This window comes from Dendrobates tinctorius, unplaced genomic scaffold (genome assembly GCF_039654945.1).
Source record: "Dendrobates tinctorius isolate UK_male_01 unplaced genomic scaffold, ASM3965494v1 ptg000491l, whole genome shotgun sequence".
In the NCBI taxonomy this organism is placed as follows: Eukaryota; Metazoa; Chordata; class Amphibia; order Anura; family Dendrobatidae; genus Dendrobates; species Dendrobates tinctorius.
In genome coordinates this window covers 1,398,560-1,423,870 of record NW_027362152.1, presented here as the reverse complement: position 1 = coordinate 1,423,870, position 25,311 = coordinate 1,398,560, and the positions used below count along the sequence as shown (strand labels likewise).

The 25,311-nt window shown below is 49.6% G+C and overlaps 2 protein-coding genes and 1 long non-coding RNA gene across 5 annotated transcripts in view; 1 reads left to right on the top strand and 2 right to left on the bottom strand.

Moving 5' to 3' along the window:
- The window catches only part of LOC141078030 (uncharacterized), a 432,903-nt gene that overhangs the window by 61,864 nt on the left and 345,728 nt on the right, over positions 1-25,311 (bottom strand). The window lies entirely within an intron of this gene.
- On the bottom strand, positions 15,191-23,991 carry LOC141078035 (uncharacterized). Its single transcript, XR_012227637.1, has 2 exons — positions 23,815-23,991; positions 15,191-15,400 (listed from the first exon to the last, which is right to left on the bottom strand). It is a non-coding gene; the product is annotated as an uncharacterized lncRNA (long non-coding RNA).
- The window catches only part of LOC141078032 (uncharacterized), an 89,186-nt gene continuing 87,954 nt past the window's right edge, over positions 24,080-25,311 (top strand). For both annotated transcript variants that reach the window (XM_073564835.1, XM_073564833.1), the window contains exon 1: positions 24,080-24,169. The gene's annotated coding sequence lies outside the window, so the exon portion shown is untranslated. The remainder of the gene's footprint in view (positions 24,170-25,311) is intronic.

The window sequence follows — 25,311 nt, the reverse complement described above, 5'->3', positions numbered from 1 at the left end:
AGCACCTCCTCCACCGCCTCTCATTTCTGCTGAAGACTTTGCCTCCTTCTTTAAGCAGAAGATCGACACAATCAGACAAAACTTTGGCCCACAGCCCCAATGCCCCTCTTAGCCGCTCAGCTCTTTTCTGCAAAAGCCAGCTTCTCCACCATGACAGAAGATCAGCTCTCCACCCTTGTGTCAAGATCACCTTACCCACTCCCGTCTCATCTCATCCCTAACTTGGCCACAGTCCTCATCCCATCTCTAACACACCTTTTCAACCTTTCACTTACAAATGGTGTCTTTCCCTCATCCTTCAAACATGCCTCAATCACACCCATCCTCAAAAAGCCCTCCTTTGCCCAATCCTCTGTGTCTAACTATCGCCCAATATCTCTTCTCCCTTACGCCTCAAAACTACTGGAACAGCAGGTATATCTTCCTCCCACCTCTCCTCCTTTTCCCTCTTTGACTGGTTACAATCCGGCTTCCGTCCGCATCACTCAACTGAAACGGCCCTAACTAAAGTCACTAACGACTTACTAACCGCCAAGAGCAAGCGACACTACTCTGTCCTCCTTCTCCTGGACCTGTCCTCTGACTTCGACGCTGTGGACCATTCCCTCCTGCTACAGATTCTCTCATCTCTTGGCATCACAGACTTGGCCCTATTCTGGATCTCATCATACCTAACGAACCGAACATTCACTGTCTCCCTCTCACACACCACCTCCTCACCTCGCCCCCTGTCTGTCAGTGTTCCCCAAGGCTCTGTCTTAGGACCCCTACTATTCTCCATCTATACCTTCGACTTGGAACAGCTCATAGAATCCCACGGTTTGCAGTATCACCTCTACGCCGATGACACGCAGATCTACCCATCTGGACCCGACCTCGCCTCCTTACTGACTGAAATCCCACAATGTCTGTCTGCTATCTCAGCCTTCTTCTCTGCTCGCTTTCTCAAACTGAACATGGACAAAACAGAATTCATCATCTTTTCCCCCATCTCACTCTACCCCTCCACCAGACCTATCCATCAATGTCAACGGCTGCTCTCTTTCCCCAGTCCCGCACGCTCGGTGCCTTGGGGTGATCCTCGACTCTGCGCTCTCTTTCAAACCACATATCCAAGCCCTCGCCTCCTCCTGCCGCCTTAAACTCAAAAATATTTCATGGATCAGCTCATTCATCAACCACGAAACCACAAAAACACTAGTGCACTCTCTTATCTCCCGCCTCGACTACTGCAACCTCATACTCTCTGGCCTCCCCTCTAGCACTCTGGCTCCACTCCAGTCCATCCCACACTCCGCTGCCCGACTAATCAACCTGTCTCCCCGCTATTCCCCAGCCTCCCCCCTATGCCAGGCCATTCACTGGCTTCCTATTGCCCAGAGGCTCCAATTCAAAACCCTAACCATGACACACAAAGCCATCCACAATCTGTCTCCTCCATACATCTGTGACATGGTCTCTAGGTACCTACCCGCACGCAACCTTCAATCGTCCCAAGATCTCCTTCTCTACTCCACCCTTATCTCTTCTTCCCACAACCGCACACAAGACTTCTCCCGTGCTTCCCCCATACTCTGGAACTCTCTGCCGCAACACATCAGACTCTCACCATCAACGAAAACCTTCAAGAAGAACCTGAAGACCCACCTGTTCCAACAAGCCTACAGCCTGCAGTGATCCTTGGTCTACTGAACCACCGCACAACCTGCTCTACCCTCTCCTACTGTATCCTCACCCATCCCTGTAGACTGTGAGCCCTCGCGGGCAGGATCCACTCTCCTTATGTACTTGTGTGTCCATTGCCTTACACTTGTTTTTTATACTTGTCTATATTTCCCCTTTTCCCATGTAAAGCGCCATGGAATAAATGGAGGAAAAATAAATGAATAATAAATAATAATATACAGTGGTGGATCTTAATAGGGGCGGATGGTGTGGTCGCCCCGGGCCCAAGGTTTTTTGGGGTCCCAGGGGCCAATCCGGAGCCGCCGCAGCGCAATTTTGGCTTCCCCCAATAGTTGCGTGTCGGCGGCTGCGCTGCATGGCTCAGTCACCTGATACTCCTCCCTCTCTCCGCAGCGTCCGCGCTCATTCCGGCCAGCAACTGGCATCACGTGGCTGCATCACAGTGACGCTGGCCACTCACACTCTGGCAGCGGCTCCTCTGTTCCCTCCCCTTCGTTGGTGTCCATAGATACAGCGGGGCCCAGCAACTGACAGCCCAGCCGACGCCGTGTATCACAGGAGGAAGGACTCTCTGGTGCCTGGTGGACAGTGTTTCAGCAGCAGCAGCACTGCCTGTTCCTCACCTCTCCGAACTTGGGGGTAAGTCGCAGCAGGGTGGGGCGGAGGTATGTCATGACTGACTCATGTGGATGTGGGGAAAAACACTCTTTGTTATACATGTATTTTAGCCCTATGTTGATTGCTCATTAAATATTATAAACTGAATGTACATTTCCTGCCCATTGATGATTACCCTCTAAGAGTACACTGCATAACATCTGGGCCTCCGTCCTTGATCGCCGGCATAAGTGTTTTAGCCCTTAGTTGCCAACCACATCTTTCTCTCAACTACTTTATGTGGATGTGGGGGGGGGGCCTTGGTCAAGAGGGGTGCCCAGACTTTAGGAACAGCCTCGGACCAGTGAGCAGTGCACTGCACGCATTATGTAACGTAACCCATTCAGGTCCTCACATCACGTCCCCTATGGCCAGGTTCACGTTGGGCGATTTTGTGCGTATTGGCCGTAGGCCTACAGCTTATGTGCAACGTCTTTTTAGGCCATGTCCACACGTGGCGGAATGGTGGTGGGTAGAGTTGAGCGAAACGGGTCGAAAAATTTCAAAAGTCGCCGACTTTTGGCAAAGTCGGGTTTCATGAAACGAAACCCGACCCTAGGATGAGGTCGGCGACTTAAGTGCCAAAGTTGCGTTTCAAAAGTTTGTTTTGCGCTCTTTCAGCCAATCAGGATCCACGGACACTGTGGGCAACGTGATGACATAGGCAGGGGTCACCACCATCTTTCAGAAGGGCATGCAAGTGATTGGCTTGCTTTGGTGGGCATCACAGGGGGTATAAAAGGGCGTGCACGCCGACCGCCATGTTACTCATGCTGATCGCAGAATAGGGAGAGCTGCTGCTGCTGATTCTGTAGGGAGAGCGTTAGGCAGGGAAGAAGACACCAAAAACTGCTTCTGCTGCTAGCGATTTTGCCTGTACAACACACCAGTCACTGTATGTGCAGTGCAAGTGGAGGCTATATTTTGCTAGATCAGCGGTGTTGGTTGTTAGGCTGCCTTCTAAGGCTTCCTGACGGCTGCAATGCTGTTTACCCACTGCTATGCAAAATGCTTTTTTAAAAGCAATCCCAATTTTTTTTTTTGTCCTGGTGAGGTACTGAGCATGCATTTTTTCACACCATACAGCGGTGCACACTCCTCACACAGTACCGTGTAACAGCTGTTATCACGGCCACAGTGAAGCTGTGTGTCGCTCTGTAAGGATAAGTCGAGGACATGTTCCGTTCTTACAGACCTGCACCTACTAGTTTTGTCTAGCTTTCAAACAGTTAAATATATTTGCTGTTTGATCACATTCAAAACTATAGAGAGACAGCGTGTCAGTCCGTATGCTTAAAAAACACGGAGCTTCACAATTTTACGTAAACCGGACAGCCGTGTACGTGCACGCTCCTCTCTCAGTACCGTGTAACGGCTGTTATCACGGCCACAGTGAAGCTGTATGTCGCTCTGTAAGGATAAGTGGAGGACTTGTTCCGTTCTTACAGACCTACACTCTAGGGAGATTCCTATTCTGCCCAATTCTATATACACCTTGTAGTTTGTCATACACTAGCCAATTTCTGCCTGTGACATAGCGCTGTGATATTCACTGGGCCTCACACAATCCACAAGTGTCCAGTGTCCACAAGTGTGTGCTGAAATTCAAAATCTCCGTTATCCTCTAGTGACATTTTTCACACCTGCGACATCCAGCCTGTGACATAGCGCTGTGATATTCAGTGGGCCTCACACAATCCAAAAGTGTCCAGTGTCCACAAGTGTGTGCAGAAATTCAAAATCTCCCCTGTCCTATAGACACCTTGTACCTTGTTTTACATTACTATATAGTTTGTTCGATTTTGTCTACATTTCTACCAAAAATGAGGAAGGCTGGTGGAAGAGGCCGTGGAATTGGGCGGGGGTTGGCAGCTGGTAATGATGGTGTTGGTGGTGGATCTGATGGTAGTGGCAAAAGCAAAATAGGACTGAATACAGGAGGTGTTGAGCCTGCGTCATCGTCTGGCTCCACAAGGCCTCGAAGGCTTAGTTTTCTAGGAGTTGGCAAACCGCTTTTAAAGCCAGAGCTTCAGGAAATAGTTTTGTCTTACATTGCTGACTCAGCCTCCAGCTCTATCGCCTCCTCTTCTGAAGTTGTAAAAAATAAAAGCACTGAGTCGTCATTGGAGGGTCATGTTCATGAACCACACCTTTCCTTGTGTCCTTCACCCCAACCAAGATTGAAGGATGACGCAGGCCATACTACTGATTACTCCATGGAGCTGTTTTCACATACCATGCCTGGATTATCAAGTGAAATGGTGAATTATCCAGGCCAAGATGAATCTGATATGGAGTGCACTGATGCACAGCCACTGATAGATGATTCTGCTGGTACATTCACTCAGAGCACTACATTGTCCTCGCAGTGTACTGAGCCAGATTCTGACCCTGATGAGACTCAGGTGCCCCTTCCCGCACACTATACCACCATACACGGTGACACAGAGGAAGGTGCACATGACATTGAAGAGGAGGTGATGGATGACCCAGTTGTTGACCCAGATTGGCATCCATTGGGGGAAGAGGGTGCTGCTTCCAATAGCTCAGATGAGGAGGAGGAGCATCCACAGCAGACATCGACATCGCAACAGCTCTTATCTGGCAGGCCTGGAGCACTCCAAAGACAGGTTCTAAAAATCAAAAGAGTTGCTGAACAGCTTGTCCAGAGGGTCAAAATATCACAGCGTGCTAGGCCGCAAAATGTCTGCCAAAGTAGGAAGAGTGCAGTGTGGCACTTTTTTGAACAAAATCCTCATGATCAGGCCAAGGTTATCTGTAAGAAGTGCGCAAAGACCTTTAGCAGAGGGAAAAATCTGAAAAATTTGAATACCAGTTGCATGCTTAGACATTTAACCAGCATGCACTTGCAAGCGTGGACACAACACCAAACCTCAAGTACCACATGTGCAACTGATCACAAAAAAGGTAGTCAGCAACGCTACATTGTTTCCCCCACTGTAAGCCCACCAGCAAATGTTGGGGTGTCGTTGCAAGGCCACAGCAGTCAGGGAATCTCACTGTTATATCAACGAAAGACTGAATCTAGGCCATCAGAAAGAACACCAACTCCATCACCATCATCAACCCTCTCTCAGTCTGCCCTGTCCACCACTACTTCCACCATATGCAGCTCTCAAGTCCAGCTCACCCTCCCAGACACTATGAGTAGGTCAAGAAAGTACTCAGTCTCTCATCCGCGTACACTGGGTTTGAACGCCCACATTGCCAAACTAATCTTGTTAGAGATGATGCCCTATCGGTTGGTGGAAAGCGCAGATTTCCGCGAACTCATGGCCTATGCAGTACCACGCTATGACCTACCCAGTCGCCACTTCTCTCGCAAAGCCATCCCAGCCCTCCACCATCATGTGAAAGACCGCATTGTCCATGCACTCAGTCAGTGAGTGGAAAGGTGCACCTCACAACTGATGCATGGTCCAGTCGGCATGGCCAGGGCCGTTACGTGTCCATCACTGCGCACTGGGTTAATGTGGTGGATGCAGGGTCCACAGGGGACAGCGGTGGTGGGACAGTGCTGCCTAGCCCACGGTATAGGAAACAGTTGGCTGTAGGCGTTCGACCCTCCTCCAGAAGCGAAGGGTCGTCCACAGAGCGCAGTCGTACGAGCACTCCATCTGCAGCTGCCACTGTTGCACACGAGGTGTCCCCCTATCGAGCAGCTAGTGGAAAGCGTCAGCAGGCTGTGTTGCAGATGATGTGTTTGGGCGACAGACACACCGCCGAGGTGCTGGCCGAGTACTTGAAGCGACAAACTGAGTCATGGCTGGGCAGTGTACATCTTGAGGCAGGCAAGGTAGTGTTAACGGCCGTAATTTTGTGGCAGCCATAGGCCTTTCAAAACTCAGCCACATACCTTGCTTGGCTCACACCTTGAACCTGGTGGTGCAGTGCTTCCTCAATAATTATCCGGAGTTAACAGCCCTGCTCCAGAAGGTGCGAAGACTGTGCGCGCACATCCGCCGGTCGCCTGTACACTCCATTCGTATGCAGAAGCTGCAGCGATTGCTCCACCTTCCCAACCACCGCCTCATTATCGACATTGCAACAAGGTGGAACTCCACCCTGCACATGGTTGAGCGGCTGTGCGAGCAGAGGCAGGCCATAATGCATTTGTGGGAGGATACACGGCCAGGCACTTTGAGAGCAGACATGGAGTTGACAGGTGTGCAGTGGTCGAAGCTGAAAGACCTCTGTAAAGTCCTTCAGTGTTTTGAGGAATGCACACGGCTGGTAAGCGCAGACGACGCCATCCTATGCATGAGCATCCCACTTATGCGTCTGCTCATGCAAACTTTGTCGCACCTTAAGGAGTAGGCGTCTGCAACCAATGTTGACGAGGAGGAAGAGGTGGAGGGAATCCTTGACATTCAGCCATTGTCTGCTCAGGGACCTCTCCTGGACGAGTTGGAGGAAGAAGAGGAGGATGATGATGATTACTTAGGGGAGGAGGATGCATCTCGTGGGGCAAGTGAAAATGTTGGCGTGGCAAGGTCTGGTACAGGGTTTGTGCGTGACTGGAGGGATGTGGATTTGCCAGAAAGTGCTCCTCCACCCAGCACTCGCAGTGCATCATTGACACTGGGAACATTGGCCCACATGTCAGATTATGCCTTGCAGATCCTAAAAAGGGACCCACGCATTGCCAAAATGATGAACCATGACGACTACTGGATGGCCAGCATCCTGGATCCACGCTATAAAGGCAAATTAAAAAACATGCCACAGGAGAACCTTGACCTAATATTGGCTACTAAACAAGCAACTCTGGTAAACCGGTTGGTTGAGGCATTCCCAGCACACAGCAGCGGTGATGGTTCTCACACAAGCCGTACAGGCCGAGGGCAGCTTGGCAGAGGTGTTCGTGGTGCACACAGAAGTGGCGTTGGAGACAGGGGTTTCATGACAATGTTGTGTACTGATTTTTCACGGACCACTCACACAACTGTTAATACAGCATCGATGGAAAGTGACAGGAGACAGCAGTTGTCAACTATGGTTACAAACTACTTTTCCTCCCATATCGATGTTCTCCCGCACAGGTCATTCCCCTTTGACTATTGGGCCGCTAAACTGGACACCTGGCCTGAATTGGCACAATATGCCTTACAGGAACTCGCTTGCCCAGCTTCAAGTGTGCTATCGGAAAGAGTCTTCAGTGCAGCTGGATCAATCCTGACAGAAAAAAGGACCCGTCTGTTAACCCAAAATGTGGATGATCTAACCTTCATTAAAATGAACCATGCATGGGTTTCCAAGGATTTTGTCCCACCTTCCCTAATATGCCTTACAGGAACTCGCTTGCCCAGCTTCAAGTGTGCTATCGGAAAGAGTCTTCAGTGCAGCTGGATCAATCCTGACAGAAAAAAGGACCCGTCTGTTAACCCAAAATGTGGATGATCTAACCTTCATTAAAATGAACCATGCATGGGTTTCCAAGGATTTTGTCCCACCTTCCCTTCAGGGCTGTGGAGTCGGTAAGCCACAATTGCGACTCCGACTCCTGGATTTTATCATGCTCAGACTCCGGCTCCGTCTCCTTCATAAATGGCCAATTCATAACAACAAATTTGTAAAATATTAAACATCGTGCTTATTCAGTTTCTCACCATCATATAAGTAATCAGACCACTTAGAGCAAAAACTACATTTATTAGAATACAATTAGAATATAGCAAATAACTTTTATAAACTTTTCTAAACTGTAAGTAAATATGCAATAAACACTTTTATGCAGTTAATGAGAAGAAATCTATAAATTTGTCCTCAGAAAAAGTATTGCCTCTGTCAGATCCTCCTTCATGGATGCCCTCAAATCTGATCTAATTATTTTGAGAGCAGAGAACAACCTCTCTACACTAACTTGTGTTGGTGGCAAAGCAGTAACCACTCAGGAAACATCTCTGACAATGTCAGGATACAGAGGAATCGCTTGTTGCACTGTTATTTTTGATGAACGGTCAAATTTCTCAATTTCTTTTAGTGCACATGAAAAATTCTGCTGAAATGTACTGGCTGTGTTCCTTGATGGGGATGACTCTTCTTCTATGCGGGAACGCTTAGCACGGTCCTTGTGATCCAAATATTTTTCGAAATTAAATTCTTCATCAGTTGATGATGAGGGTGAAGATGTGGCAGGACGACCAAATTCTTCTTGTTCCTCCTGACTGTTCTGCAACCCTTTCATCCTTACTGCTATTTCAAACAGAGCTTCTTTTCCTTTACTTAGCTGTTGATCATCTAGAAGAATCCGATGCATTGGGTCTACATAAACAGCTGCCAAAAGAATGTTATTTTGTAATAGTAGCTCCTCTCTCCATTTCATTGATGTAGCAATGCCACTTGCAAGTAACCCTCCTCTTTGGGACAGGCAAAACATCAGGTTCTTCCACTCCTTTAAGAAAATACCTGGAGTTAAGTCCTCTGCTTGTAATTTTTTAGTCACTGTAAATGGGTGCTCTAGCAATTTTTCCAGCTCAGTCACCTGATTCCACTGACTTTCATTTAGCGTCAGTTGAGGGTTAGCCATGTCTACAAGAAGGTTTTCAGTTCAACCAAGCGCTGAATCATTAAGTACTGCCCCATCGTGTGGCTTGATCAATAATTGCCCCTTTTCCAGCACGTCTCTTCAAAATTGAGTCAACTTTAGGGGTTCTGGCAACAGTAGCCAATTTTCTCACCTTGCCAATCAGTGCAGCAGCATGTCCTTCTTGCAGACTGTCTCTTATAGCCAGCTGTAGCGTATGCACAACACAGCGCATGTGATGAATGAAAGAACATATTGACACAGTTTCAACAAGATCATCTAAACTATCATGTTGCTGTTCATCTGAAGCAACTTCAGTTTGCTCCTCAGTTACAATACTGTGTTTCTCTATTTCAAACATTTCTGTGTCTGTGGACCCAGAATGTTCTTCTAGCTGCTGGTCACCATCATTACTCTCATTCATTAGCTTAATAGTACTTATCATATTTGAAGCATTGTCAGTTACGACAGAAAGAACTTGCTCTTTTTTAAGTTCACAGTCTTGCAGAACCTTTTCCACCAAGACCTGGAGAAACTCACTGGTGTGATGAGCTTTGGTGTCTTTTACTGCCAATGTCTTGGTAACTATTTCATTTTTGTCACAAACAAATCGGACATTGATGGCAAAATAGTTCACTCTGTGTCGTGTGCAGGCATCCATTTTAAGAAACAGAAAGCGTCCCTTGAGAGTTTTTTTAAGTTCTTCCTTTTGTTTAAAAGCTTCTTCGATTACTAATTTTCTAATACTCTCTCTCTCCAGAGAAACACCAAGCTTGCGGGCCATTTCCACATTCAGACACATAAAAGCTGGTCGTGAAAATAATGAAATAGGCACACTATCCTTTACAACAAGCTCTATGATCTGTTTTTTAAATGTATCTACTGTCATTGTCACAGTAACTTTGTCACTGACAAAATATCTTGCAACTGATGGCTGCAAAGTTCTCTGCTCCTTTGTTTGGCTGGAAGAGCTGGGCACTGGTTCATTGGTTTGGATGCAGTCTTTCTCATCCACTGCTTTCAGTACTTCTGGATGAAAGCACTGTAAATGTCTCTTTAGATTAGAAGCTCTGGTAGGAGCATTTTTATCTTTGCCTGAATATGCACTCATCTTGGCTTCACAGCATTTGTTTTCGTCTGGATCATTTGTCATACACTGACAGACATAATGTTTTCTATCTTGAGTGATGGTGAAATGTTCAAATACAGCTGATTTAATGTGATGCTTCTTTGACATTCTCAGGTTTTTAATTCTGCATTCACAATCCAAATGACAATTGTTTTTCCTAAAAACAATTGTACAAAATTATTGCCAGGTCATACAACTGATATAGTGGTCAGTAATATTGTTATTATTCCTCATGTACTCACAGTTAACTGATGCAAAGTTTGTTGAAAGGATAATACTTCTTACAGTCTTCCTCTTCTGAGTAGCAGGCAGCTGTGAGATGCTTGGAAGACGCACACCTAGTATGATCTAGTCTAGAGGAGGAGCTTTACTACTAAGAATTTGCAACACATTTTCACTTTCAGTTTCATACATTGTAAGTAGGGGGGTTGGGGCAGCATGAGGTTAACCAAGTATAAGATTAGATAAGGGCAGTGGAGAACAGTGACACACAAGAAGAAATGTCTATCTCCAGCAGAACTGCTTATCACTGTTGTTCATAGTTTGATAGAACATATATATTTGAGTAATATTTATAAAATTCATATGACAGTTCAATTATAAAATATTAATACATTTTTTTTTAAAGCTGGAGTCGGTACATTTCTACCGACTCCAACCAAAACTAACTCCGACTCCACAGCCCTGCTTCCCTTGATGACACATAGGTTGCCAGAAAAATGGCTTGCTTTGGTCCTCCTCCTATTCCGTGAACTTGACCTATTTCACCTTTTGCAGCAGCTGAATGTCCCACATCAACATATGCCACTTTGTAAACCACCCTAACTGGGCTGCCCGCCCCCCCCCCCATGGCCGGGGTCACCACCTAGCGCACGAAACCGTGTGAGTGCCGTTGCCCTGGACAGGTGGGTAGGCCGACTCTTGGGTGCGGGCACTGGCACAGGGTCCCTCAGTGAAATCAAGTGTCTCTGACGGTGGAGGTGCACACCCGCCGTCAGACACACCGCCGTACTATGAGGGGCCCAGTGCCAGTACCGACGCCCACGAGTGTGCCCCCCCTTGCATGGGCAGGGCCGCAGCATTTGCAATGTTTACCTCTCCCTGCTCCTCCGCTGTGTAGTCTGGGCTGTCAAATCCTTCACTGGGAGTGCCACTACAAATTGAACTGAAAGATGATGGTTAAGATGTAGCTATGCCCTGTCCTGCTGGCCGGGCTCTAGCTCCAGATGATCAGTGGCTTCCATTTCTTATGGACGTTGACTCACAATGACATGCAGTTGTGGTTTATCATCAGCTTTCACAGTTTTCCTACTCACAAACGTGTGACATTCCGGCGCACAATTTAAAATGTGCCCTCTCATGCCAATCAAATAGAATCGCCTACGGCCTGTGGCTTCTGTCTTTTGCTCTCCAAAGTTACGTGACAGATCATGATAGGCAGTGAGCACCATGTTTACATCGCTCCCTGTGATAAAAATTGGATTGAGATGAGTAACAGTGATGGAATCAACGGAAGTGCGATACAGCAAGACTTTATTCACAAAAAAAAGTTATCACTGTCTCAACACACAAATTAATTGAGGGTCAGCATCGCCTATGAGAATTGAGACGGTTTTTCCCGTGAATAATAATTCCTAGATTTCTGCAATCAATAGCCTTTATGTCACTAATTGCATGCATCTCATTTCCTATTGCGGAGAGGCTGGACTGTATTACTGAGACAGAAATATATATGGAGATTTAAAAATAACACCAAAAGTATATAGTTGTGTACGCCTCAAATGCATTTCCTTTTTTCCACTTATTAGATTGCTGTGTAATCCATACTGAGAACACAGAGATTTTACATGTTTAAACTATGCTATATACCTGCTACCAGTGATAAAGTACCCTTTCTCAACTTTGTACAATCTGGTCAAATCCATACTGGGCCTGAGAACATCTGAGTCTGCCTCCTGATCTATAGACATATATTTTTAATGTGTAAACTAGGCTACATATATACGTGTTATCCGGTGAAACTGTACCCTTTATCAACTTTCTACAATGTTGTTGAATCCATACTGGGCCTGAGAACGGCTGCCGAGCTGTTAAGCAAGCTACAGCACCTGTGGTTTGGACACGTAATTTTTTCAGGAATGACGGTTAGGCCTAACTCCGGAATTGCGGTTGACCTGAACTTACTGGGAAATCATCGTTCGCGGGGAATAATCTGAATCCCAGATACCCATCACTAACGGAGTTCAGCAGGTTATCTGCACCTGTAAGCAACAAAAGCTGGTCCTTTCAGTGTAGCGTGCATGCAGCCCCGGACATGTACTGGAATGCTAGACCTGTTATTGCTCGATCTCACGTGCCACAGCCTCGCGTATCCCTCTAGTAAGCTTGACGCGTACCGCGGGGCCATGCCGGAGTCTCGGTTGTTAACGGAATAAAGCTGAGAAATCGCTAGCACAACTACAAACACACATACCACACCACACACAGAATCGACAAAGCTTGCAATCTGTCCATCTTTTCTGTAGCTTGTATGGTAGTGGTTTCCCGGGTGCAGTCCAATTAAGCCACAGGCTCCACTCCTGGTGGTGCCCTTTTGGACATTCCTTTAAGGTTCAGCTTTGCAACCATACTGCCCCCGGAAACCAAAAACTTTGCCTTCAGGGACGCTGTTTGGAGGTTCGTGGGAATAATGGCGCCCGATCAGCAGTCGGCATATGGGTCGCCCTCCCAGGGCTGTGGGGTACTCGGTACCGGGCCGGTGTCAGTGGGATGTGTCACAGCAGCGGTGACCCGGACGGTGGCCCTGGGCGCCCATGTAAATGGCGTGGTATAATGGTAAAGAGTTTATATAGTTTGACGCCACCTGTGGTGTTCAGCAACATAGATGTTAGGCCGACGCTGCATGCAGATCCTCTGGGACTGATGGTGTTGTGCAGCAAAGATGGTGAAGCTCCCCTCAGGTGGAGCTGGAGTCCCAGGGAAGTGTAGATGTAGTGATGGGGGAAAGGCACAGGCGGTGTAGGTGCTGGTACCCAGATGTAGCGGTGCTGGAATAACTGTAGGACACCAGAGCGTGCAGTTCCAAAGCTTTACTCACAGTCTGCAGGTTACACAGATGCCTGCCTCCGTGCTGTGTCCTCCGGGTCAGGACCTCTGCCAACCTCCGGGACCAGAATGGAAAGCTCCCTTCCAACACTCCGCCAACATGTACCTTCCTGAACGTCTCCTTTCTAGCGCTTGTGGGGGAAGCACTCACAGGACCGTGGTTCACTGAAACGCCTCCTGTCTAACAGATGTTCCGCAGACTTTACTTTTATGGCAGGCAGCTGTAGCCTTTTCCTTCTGCCTCGCACACGTCGATGCTGGGGCCTCCGAGCCTTAGTTGGGTACAGAGCATTTATAGCTGCTACTTCCCCCGGTTTCTGCTGCAGGAACGTCAGTGTCCCTACAAACTAGGAGACCGGAATCCGGACCATGCGCTCCAGCTAGGAGTGAGCCTTAACTCTGCTCATCCTCCAGCTCCCCTTCTCACGTCCACACACTTACCCTTCCCTGCACAGAGTGCCCTAACTTACCTCCTCCCGACCACAGAGAGCAGCTCCTCAGCAGTCAGGTTCAGAGGTCTCCCTGTTGGCCTGGAGTGGGAAATGTGTTGTGTTGGTTTCACTGCTAGAGAGATCCTTCGTTGCTCCCAAGCTTGACAACACACTCCCTAGGAGGAAGGCAATGCCACAGTGGCTACCGTACTCTTGGGGACGCCACAAGTGCACTGAGGCCCAGCCACTGCTGGATGATGCTGCTGGTACATTGACCCAGACAACTACATTCCCCTCGCACTCTACACAGCCAGAATCTGACCCAGAGGAAACTCAGGTTCCCCTTCCTGCATACTATACCACCTTACACGGTGACAAAGAGGAAGGTGCAGATGAAAGTGCAGGTTCCTTGAGCAGGTGGGGGGGCATACTCATGGGCGATGGTATTGGCACAGGGCACCGCATAGTACGCAAAAGTGTCTCTGCCGATGGGAGGGCCTAAACAGCCAAGTGCAGTGAGATGGAAGATGGGGACGACAAGGAGTTCATAGTGCAGGGATTCCCTAGCAAGGAGACTTATGTAATTGTTTTCAATGTTGGGACAGCAATTTTTGGGGAGCACTATACTCTGGTGAATGATATATGGGGCCCACCATACACTGGAGCATTCCAAAGGTGGACATCAGACACTGGAGCAGCATTTACAGGGCCCATTATACACTAGAGCAGTAGAAATGGGGCCCATTATATATGGAGCATTATTTGGGCCCATAAGACAGTGGAGCATCATCCATGGGGGCCAACATATACTGTAGCATTATGTGGAGCTCATCATATACTGTTTGAAACATTATATGGGAATAATGATTCCGTATGGAGAAATATATGGGCCTCATTACTCTGTATAGCGCACTAAGCTCTGGCCATAATACTGTATGGAGTAATATACTGTCCGTTTTTGGAGGTATTGGAGAATTTAAAATGGATATAAGTCATGAGATGTAAGAAGTGAAGTATTTTTCATTGTACTATACTGCTATTTCTCTGCCGTATCGGAGCATCATGAGTTGTGGAATGTGTTAAAGGGGCGCTCTTTGGCCCTGGGCCCACGAAAACCTGGAGCCAGCCCTACCCCCCACAACTGTAGCCAAATAACCCCCATTTTTCAGTGTGTAACTAGTATTATGAAGTTAATTAAGGTTGACAAGCTTCAGTAATAAGAATTTATGCTTTTGGCATTCAAATGGGCACTGTAGGTGTGTTTCCTGTCCTCCTCTCACTGCCGACTTTAATTCTCCATTGACTTACATTGGGTTTCGTGTTTCGGGACGACCACGACTTTTCCCTATAGTCGGCCGATTTTGATCGAGCCAACTTTTGGAAAAGTTGGGTTTCATGAAACGAAACTCGACCTTAAAAAACCAAATGTCGCTCAACACTAGTAGCGGGTTTTCCGTACGGACCCGCAGCAAACCAAGTGCTGCGGTCCGTACGGCTGTCAATTCCCACACGGGGACGGCAGCGCTCAGCTCGCTGTATTTATGCAGGATGGTTTCACACTGCACAGGTGAGAGATCCTTTTCAAAACTTAAAAGAATTAAAAATGAGTTGAGGAGTCAAATGGGACAAGACAGACTCAATCATCTCTCTTTAATGAGCATTGAACAAGAGCTTTTGAAGAGTCTAGACCTCTCAGAAATCATCAACGACTTTAGCACCAAAAAATCTCGCCGAAAAAGTCTGTGAGCAGTTTATGATCTTCAGTGAGTTTCTAGTCCATTCAGAAATTGTTGCCTGTGCTCATTGCACTTTTCCTGTTAGGCTACCACCCACACCGATATACATCTGTAGAGATAAATAATGATGCTGAATTATTGTTTAATATTATGTTTACATGTTATTACATGTGGTACGGTGAATGTCGCCTTATGTTTACCTTGTATGAAGAAATACAGGCCAGTATATACCACATTTTATATTGCGACTGTCGATTTTGAGGAATATTTAATATTATTTATATTGTTTGACCATACAATACAATTTCTTGTGAGAAAAAAGTAATTTTTCTTTGTTTTTATGGTCTAATAAATGTTACAATTTGTATACCTAAAAATCAGCATATGCAGTGTTTTTGTGAGAAGAGCCACAAAATTTTGACAGAAAATGTTTTCCTGGGAAGGGGGGTACTGGGGCCCAGGTTTTATGAACAGCCCCGGGCCCATGGTCCACTTAATCCGCCACTGATAATATAGGCCCATCAAAGTGACTTCAGATGTGAGGGGGTCCCTAAAAAAAAAAAATGGTGTGAAAATGAGAAACCGCTGTCGACTTTTAACCCTTACGACGCCCTAACACAGAAGCCATGTTCCCACTCCGCGCTGATGTGACGCGGACGTGTGGGTGCGCTATACAGGAACTAGCCGGGGTCACATCACTCTCTGGTGTAACAGGATAAAGATTCAAAGGGGGAAAAGAGCAACATTCGCAAATTTCACCAAATTCCACAAATAAACGCAAAAATTATCGACCTAAATTTACCACTGACATGAAGCCCAGCAGGTCCCGAGAAAGCAAGGCCAGAACGGCAGTGATCCATGGAGGCGTTCCTGCGTCACCCCCTCATACAGAGACAGGGGTGAGAACGGCCGGGATCCATGGAGGCGTTCCTGCGTCACCCCCTCATACAGAGACAGGGGTGAGAACAGCCGGGATCCATGGAGGCGTTCCTGCGTCACCCCCTCATAGAGGAACCGGGGTGAGAACGGCCGGGATCCATGGAGGCGTTCCTGCGTCACCCCCTCATAGAGGGACAGGGGTGAGAACGGCCGGGATCCATGGAGGCGTTCCTGCGTCACCCCCTCATACAGAGACAGGGGTGAGAACGGCCGGGATCCATGGAGGCGTTCCTGCGTCACCCCCTCATAGAGGGACAGTGGTGAGAACGGCCGGGATCCATGGAGGCGTTCCTGAGTTATTACCTCATAGAGGGACAGTGGTGAGAACGGCCGGGTTCCATGGAGGCGTTCCTGCGTCACCCCCTCATAGAGGGACAGCGGTCAGAACGGCCGGGATCCATGGAGGCGTTCCTGCGTCACCCCCTCATAGAGGGACAGTGGTGAGAACGGCCGGGATCCATGGAGGCGTTCCTGAGTTATTACCTCATAGAGGGAGAGTGGTGAGAACAGCCGGGATCCATGGAGGCGTTCCTGAGTTATTACCTCATAGAGGGACAGGGGTGAGAACGGCCGGGATCCATGGAGGCGTTCCTGAGTTATTACCTCATACAGGGACAGGGGTGAGAACGGCCGGGATCCATGGAGGCGTTCCTGCGTCACCCCCTCATAGAGGGACAGGGGACAGAATGGCCGGGATCCATGGAGGCGTTCCTGAGTCACCCCCTCATAGAGGGATAGAACGGCCGGGATCCATGGAGGCGGTCCTGCGTCACCCCCTCAGAGGGACAGGGGACAGAACGGCCGGGATCCATGGAGGCGTTCCTGCGTCACCCCCTCATAGAGGGACAGGGGACAGAACGGCCGGGATCCATGGAGCCGTTCCTGCGTCACCCCCTCATAGAGGGACAGAACGGCCAGGATCCATGGAGGAATTCCTGAGTTATTACCTCATAGAGGGACAGGGGTGAGAACGGCCGGGATCCATGGAGGCGTTCCTGCGTCACCCCCTCATACAGAGACAGGGGTGAGAACAGCCGGGATCCATGGAGGCGTTCCTGAGTTATTACCTCATACAGGGACAGGGGACAGAACGGCCGGGATCCATGGAGGCGTTCCTGAGTTATTACCTCATACAGAGACAGGGGGCATGAACGGCCGGGATCCATGGAGGCGTTCCTGAGTTATTACCTCATAGAGGGACAGGGGACAGAACGGCCGGGATCCATGGAGGCGTTCCTGAGTTATTACCTCATAGAGGGACAGGGGACAGAACGGCCGGGATCCATGGAGGCGTTCCTGAGTTATTACCTCATACAGAGACAGGGGTGAGAACGGCCGGGATCCATGGAGGCGTTCCTGAGTTATTACCTCATACAGAGACAGGGGACAGAACGGCCGGGATCCATGGAGGCGTTCCTGAGTTATTACCTCATACAGGGACAGGGGACAGAACGGCCGGGATCCATGGAGGCGTTCCTGAGTTATTACCTCATACAGGGACAGGGGACAGAACGGCCGGGATCCATGGAGGCGTTCCTGAGTTATTACCTCATACAGAGACAGGGGACAGAACGGCCGGAATTCATGGAGGCGTTCCTGAGTTATTACCTCATAGAGGGACAGGGGACAGAACGGCCGGGATCCATGGAGGCGTTCCTGAGTTATTACCTCATAGAGGGACAGGGGACAGAACGGCCGGGATCCATGGAGGCGTTCCTGAGTTATTACCTCATACAGAGACAGGGGTGAGAACGGCCGGGATCCATGGAGGCGTTCCTGAGTTATTACCTCATAGAGGGACAGGGGTGAGAACGGCCGGGATCCATGGAGGCGTTCCTGAGTTATTACCTCATACAGAGACAGGGGTGAGAACGGCCGGGATCCATGGAGGCGTTCCTGAGTTATTACCTCATAGAGGGACAGGGGTGAGAACGGCCGGGATCCATGGAGGCGTTCCTGAGTTATTACCTCATACAGGGACAGGGGACAGAACGGCCGGGATCCATGGAGGCGTTCCTGAGTTATTACCTCATAGAGGGACAGGGGACAGAACGGCCGGGATCCATGGAGGCGTTCCTGAGTTATTACCTCATACAGGGACAGGGGTGAGAACGCCGGGATCCATGGAGGCGTTCCTGCGTCACCCCCTCATAGAGGGACAGGGGACAGAATGGCCGGGATCCATGGAGGCGTTCCTGAGTCACCCCCTCATAGAGGGATAGAACGGCCGGGATCCATGGAGGCGGTCCTGCGTCACCCCCTCAGAGGGACAGGGGACAGAACGGCCGGGATCCATGGAGGCGTTCCTGTGTCACCCCCTCATAGAGGGACAGGGGACAGAACGGCCGGGATCCATGGAGGCGTTCCTGCGTCACCCCTCATAGAGGGACAGAACGGCCAGGATCCATGGAGGCGTTCCTGCGTCACCCCCTCATAGAGGGACAGGGGACAGAACGGCCGGGATCCATGGAGCCGTTCCTGCGTCACCCCCTCATAGAGGGACAGAACGGCCGGGATCCATGGAGGAATTCCTGAGTTATTACCTCATAGAGGGACAGGGGTGAGAACGGCCGGGATCCATGGAGGCGTTCCTGCGTCACCCCCTCATACAGAGACAGGGGTGAGAACAGCCGGGATCCATGGAGGCGTTCCTGAGTTATTACCTCATACAGGGACAGGGGACAGAACGGCCGGGATCCATGGAGGCGTTCCTGAGTTATTACCTCATACAGAGACAGGGGTGAGAACGGCCGGGATCCATGGAGGCGTTCCTGAGTTATTACCTCATGCAGAGACAGGGGACAGAACGGCCGGGATCCATGGAGGCGTTCCTGAGTTATTACCTCATACAGGGACAGGGGGCATGAACGGCCGGGATCCATGGAGGCGTTCCTGAGTTATTACCTCATAGAGGGACAGGGGACAGAACGGCCGGGATCCATGGAGGCGTTCCTGAGTTATTACCTCATACAGAGACAGGGGTGAGAACGGCCGGGATCCATGGAGGCGTTCCTGAGTTATTACCTCATACAGAGACAGGGGACAGAACGGCCGGGATCCATGGAGGCGTTCCTGAGTTATTACCTCATACAGGGACAGGGGACAGAACGGCCGGGATCCATGGAGGCGTTCCTGAGTTATTACCTCATACAGGGACAGGGGACAGAACGGCCGGGATCCATGGAGGCGTTCCTGAGTTATTACCTCATACAGAGACAGGGGACAGAACGGCCGGAATTCATGGAGGCGTTCCTGAGTTATTACCTCATAGAGGGACAGGGGACAGAACAGCCGGGATCCATGGAGGCGTTCCTGAGTTATTACCTCATAGAGGGACAGGGGACAGAACGGCCGGGATCCATGGAGGCGTTCCTGAGTTATTACCTCATAGAGGGACAGGGGACAGAACGGCCGGGATCCATGGAGGCGTTCCTGAGTTATTACCTCATACAGAGACAGGGGTGAGAACGGCCGGGATCCATGGAGGCGTTCCTGAGTTATTACCTCATAGAGGGACAGGGGTGAGAACGGCCGGGATCCATGGAGGCGTTCCTGAGTTATTACCTCATACAGAGACAGGGGTGAGAACGGCCGGGATCCATGGAGGCGTTCCTGAGTTATTACCTCATAGAGGGACAGGGGTGAGAACGGCCGGGATCCATGGAGGCGTTCCTGAGTTATTACCTCATACAGGGACAGGGGACAGAACGGCCGGGATCCATGGAGGCGTTCCTGAGTTATTACCTCATAGAGGGACAGGGGACAGAACGGCCGGGATCCATGGAGGCGTTCCTGAGTTATTACCTCATACAGAGACAGGGGTGAGAACGGCCGGGATCCATGGAGGCGTTCCTGAGTTATTACCTCATAGAGGGACAGGGGTGAGAACGGCCGGGATCCATGGAGGCGTTCCTGAGTTATTACCTCATACAGGGACAGGGGACAGAACGGCCGGGATCCATGGAGGCGTTCCTGAGTTATTACCTCATAGAGGGACAGGGGTGAGAACGGCCGGGATCCATGGAGGCGTTCCTGAGTTATTACCTCATACAGAGACAGGGGACAGAACGGCCGGGATCCATGGAGGCGTTCCTGAGTTATTACCTAATACAGGGACAGGGGACAGAAAGGCCGGGATCCATGGAGGCATTCCTGAGTTATTACCTCATAGAGGGACAGGGGACAAAACGGCCGGGATCCATGGAGGCGTTCCTGAGTTATTACCTCATACAGAGACAGGGGACAGAACGGCCGGAATTCATGGAGGCGTTCCTGAGTTATTACCTCATAGAGGGACAGGGGACAGAACAGCCGGGATCCATGGAGGCGTTCCTGAGTTATTACCTCAGAGGGACAGGGGACAGAACGGCCGGGATCCATGGAGGCGTTCCTGAGTTATTACCTCATAGAGGGACAGGGGACAGAACGGCCGGGATCCATGGAGGCGTTCCTGAGTTATTACCTCATACAGAGACAGGGGTGAGAACGGCCGGGATCCATGGAGGCGTTCCTGAGTTATTACCTCATACAGGGACAGGGGTGAGAACGGCCGGGATCCATGGAGGCGTTCCTGAGTTATTACCTCATAGAGAGACAGGGGTGAGAACGGCCGGGATCCATGGAGGCGTTCCTGAGTTATTACCTCATACAGAGACAGGGGTGAGAACGGCCGGGATCCATGGAGGCGTTTGAGTTATTACCTCATAGAGGGACAGGGGTGAGAACGGCCGGGATCCATGGAGGCGTTCCTGAGTTATTACCTCATACAGGGACAGGGGACAGAACGGCCGGGATCAATGGAGGCGTTCCTGAGTTATTACCTCATACAGAGACAGGGGTGAGAACGGCCGGGATCCATGGAGGCGTTCCTGAGTTATTACCTCATACAGGGACAGGGGTGAGAACGGCCGGGATCCATGGAGGCGTTCCTGAGTTATTACCTCATAGAGAGACAGGGGTGAGAACGGCCGGGATCCATGGAGGCGTTCCTGAGTTATTACCTCATAGAGGGACAGGGGACAGAACGGCCGGGATCCATGGAGGCGTTCCTGAGTTATTACCTCCAGGGCTGTGGAGTCGGAGTCGGAGTCGTGGAGTCGGTGCTCATTTTGGTGGAGTCGGAGTTGGAGTCGGTATAAAATGGACCGACTCCGACTCCTAAAATATATAATAAATTGGGTACAGTAATTCAATGCAGGATGTGCTGAATATTTTTTCATAGGAGTTTGGGAAAGTTATGAAATGTCATATAAATGGCTGTTATATTCCTGATCTAAGGCTACATTCACACACAGCGTTTTTCCTGTGTTTTTTGAGGATACGTTTTTCAGCTGCAAAAGCTGATCATCTTTTTAAAAAACTGCATCACCTGAAAGGTTTTTGAGCTCATAGATAATGTTTTCAATAGCAAAAGCAGATTAGAAATCTGCTCTATCTATATATCCATATCTGTCTATCCATATCGTATCTGTACCAAAAAGAATGAAAACCGGGTAGTACACCAATATATATTCTGTTCTATCTAAATATCTTGATTATTGGATCATAAAAATGATTAAATGTCTGAGGTTCACATTGTACTACAATAAATTTTTCACTTAAATATAAGCAATATATGTGGGAGTCGGAGTCGGAGAGTCGGAGTCGGTGTAAGGGAAATTGAGGAGTCGGAGTCGCAGGTTTGGCTTACCGACTCCACAGCCCTGATTACCTCATACAGGGACAGGGGACAGAACGGCCGGGATCCATGGAGGCGTTCCTGAGTTATTACCTCATACAGGGACAGGAGACAGAACGGCCGGGATCCATGGAGGCGTTCCTGAGTTATTACCTCATACAGAGACAGGGGTGAGAACGGCCGGGATCCATGGAGGCGTTCCTGAGTTATTACCTCATACAGAGACAGGGGACAGAACGGCCGGGATCCATGGAGGCGTTCCTGAGTTATTACCTCATAGAGGGACAGGGGACAGAACGGCCGGGATCCATGGAGGCGTTCCTGAGTTATTACCTCATACAGAGACAGGGGTGAGAACGGCCGGGATCCATGGAGACATTCCTGAGTTATTACCTCATACAGAGACAGGGGACAGAACGGCCGGGATCCATGGAGGCGTTCCTGAGTTATTACCTCATACAGGGACAGGGGACAGAACGGCCGGGATCCATGGAGGCGTTCCTGAGTTATTACCTCATAGAGGGACAGGGGACAGAACGGCCGGGATCCATGGAGGCCTTCCTGAGTTATTACCTCATACAGGGACAGGGGACAGAACGGCCGGGATCCATGGAGGCGTTCCTGAGTTATTACCTCATACAGGGACAGGGGTGAGAACGGCCGGGATCCATGGAGGCGTTCCTGAGTTATTACCTCATACAGGGACAGGGGACAGAACGGCCGGGATCCATGGAGGCGTTCCTGAGTTATTAACTCATAGAGGGACAGGGGTGAGAACGGCCGGGATCCATGGAGGCGTTCCTGAGTTATTACCTCATACAGGGACAGGGGACAGAACGGCCGGGATCCATGGAGGCGTTCCTGAGTTATTACCTCATAGAGGGACAGGAGACAGAACGGCCGGGATCCATGGAGGCGTTCCTGAGTTATTACCTCATACAGGGACAGGGGACAGAACGGCCGGGATCCATGGAGGCGTTCCTGAGTTATTACCTCATACAGGGACAGGGGACAGAACGGCCGGGATCCATGGAGGCGTTCCTGAGTTATTACCTCATAGAGGGACAGGAGACAGAACGGCCGGGATCCATGCAGGGCTGTGGAGTCGGAGTCGTGGAGTCGGAGTCGGTGCTCATTTTGGTGGAGTCGGAGTCGGAGTTGGAGTCGGTATAAAATGGACCGATTCCTAAAATATATAATAAATTGGGTACAGTAATTCAATGCAGGATGTGCTGAATATTTTTTTATAGGAGTTTGGGAAAGTTATGAAATGTCCTATAAGTGACTGTTCTATTCCTGATCTAAGGCTACATTCACGCACAGCGTTTTTCCTGTGTTTTTTGAGGATACGTTTTTCAGCTGCAAAAGCTGATCATCTTTTTAAAAAACTGCATCACCTGAAAGGTTTTTGAGCTCATAGATAATGTTTTCAATAGCAAAAGTAGATTAGAAATCTGCTCTATCTATATATCCATTTATCCATATCTGTCTATCCATATCGTATCTGTACCAAAAAGAATGAAAACCGGCAAGTACACCAATATATATTCTGTTCTATCTAAATATCTTGATTATTGGATCATAAAAATGATTAAATGTCTGAGGTTCACATTGTACTACAATAAATTTTTCACTTAAATATAAGCAATATGTGTGGGAGTCGGAGTCGTGGAGTCGGTGTAAGGGAAATTGAGGAGTCGGAGTCGCAGGTTTGGCTTACCGACTCCACAGCCCTGGATCCATGGAGGCGTTCCTGAGTTATTACCTCATACAGGGACAGGGGACAGAACGGCAGGAAACGGCTCGGGCATGAAGGGGTTAAGGGAGCGGCGCCGCGACTGCAGCCAACAGGGCGAGCGGCCGCGCACTTCGGCCCAGGCAGTCCCAAGCAAGCAACGTCCACTTACCTGATCTGTCAGCCCAAAACACAACACCTGTCGCCATGACACCTGAGGCTTCCTCCTGTCTGCCGCATGGAGGAGGCACCGCCCCTTCTGGTCACATGGGCGTGACGTCACCACAGCTCGTTCAGGCTCCCAGGATTTAGCCTCTACACTGTCAGAACACTCCCCCTCAAGGTATGACACGCCCCTAGAAATGACGTCACACATGGACGGCGCCCATATAGTTAAGTATCTAGCATATCGCTGGTGTCCGCCCTCCGGAGATCATGTGACCCTTGACTCCTCCCCTCCTGTGACCTCATCACAGGTCCTGTGCACAGAGCAGCCATATATGTGGAGTGCGGCCCTGCAGGTGGAGGTATGTGGAGATTCCCCATTACTGAGCGCGGGGGACGTTAACCCCTTCTGCACTGAGGCGCTCTTGGGGTTTTGTTGCCCTTTTATATATGCATCCTGGTCCCTTGTCCTGCTCCACCCCCCATAAATCCATACAGACCCCAATATATATATATATATATATATATATATATATATATACATCCTGGCTCCACCATCTTTATGCATCCTGTCTTCTTGTCCTGCCCCCAAGTGTAGCCATCCTGGCCCTCCCATATGCATTCATCCTGGCAAAAAATACGGATTAGGCCTCTTTCACACATCAGGTTTTTGCCGTCAGGCGCGATCCGGCGCTTTTGACTAAAACCGGATCCGGCGAAATGCAATGCCGGATCCGGTTTCCCCCCCATTGACTTGCATTAGAGCCGGATCGCGCTGGATGGCCATGCGTTTCATCCGATTTTCGCCGGATCCGGCAATGTGACGCGATCCGGCGTATGGAAAAAACGGCTACTGTAACGTTTTTTGTCTCCGGCGAAAAAGCCGGACACGCCGGATCCGGCGTTTCCGGCTTTTTCATACAATGAAAGCCTATGAGCGCCGCAATGCGCCGGATCCGGCGGCCGGATCCGGTTTCTTTGGTTTGAGCATGCTCAGTAGCTCTGCCCACAAGACATATATAAAAGCAAGACAGTGGGACCCTCAGCCACACCCAACATGACACCCAAGCCAAGAACCAGGAGCAGGAGAAGGCAGCAGACATCTGCAGCAGCAGCACCATCAGCACCACCCCAAATGGAGCAGCATGCTGAACAACGGGAGGGGAGTCCAGCAGCAGATGAGAGACGGTAATTATCAAATCCCCCATTCCTCCAAACTAGGGCTATGGAATATCAAGATATTCATTGGCCCTTTGTTTCTCTTTATTCAACAGCCGCCAAAGAGATGCAGCAGCAGCAATGGGAGCAGCAGAAACACCACCCACAGCCATGGAGTCTGGCCATGAGGAAGACAGCACATCTTCTTCTGGGAGCCCTCCCTCGCATCGTCAGCGTTTGACGGTAAGTTTTTATTTCCAAAATCCATCATCTCTGTAATATATGTCTATTCATTGCCTTTTATTTCAAAACAGGAATCACAAGATGAAGAGGAGCTCCCAGAAGA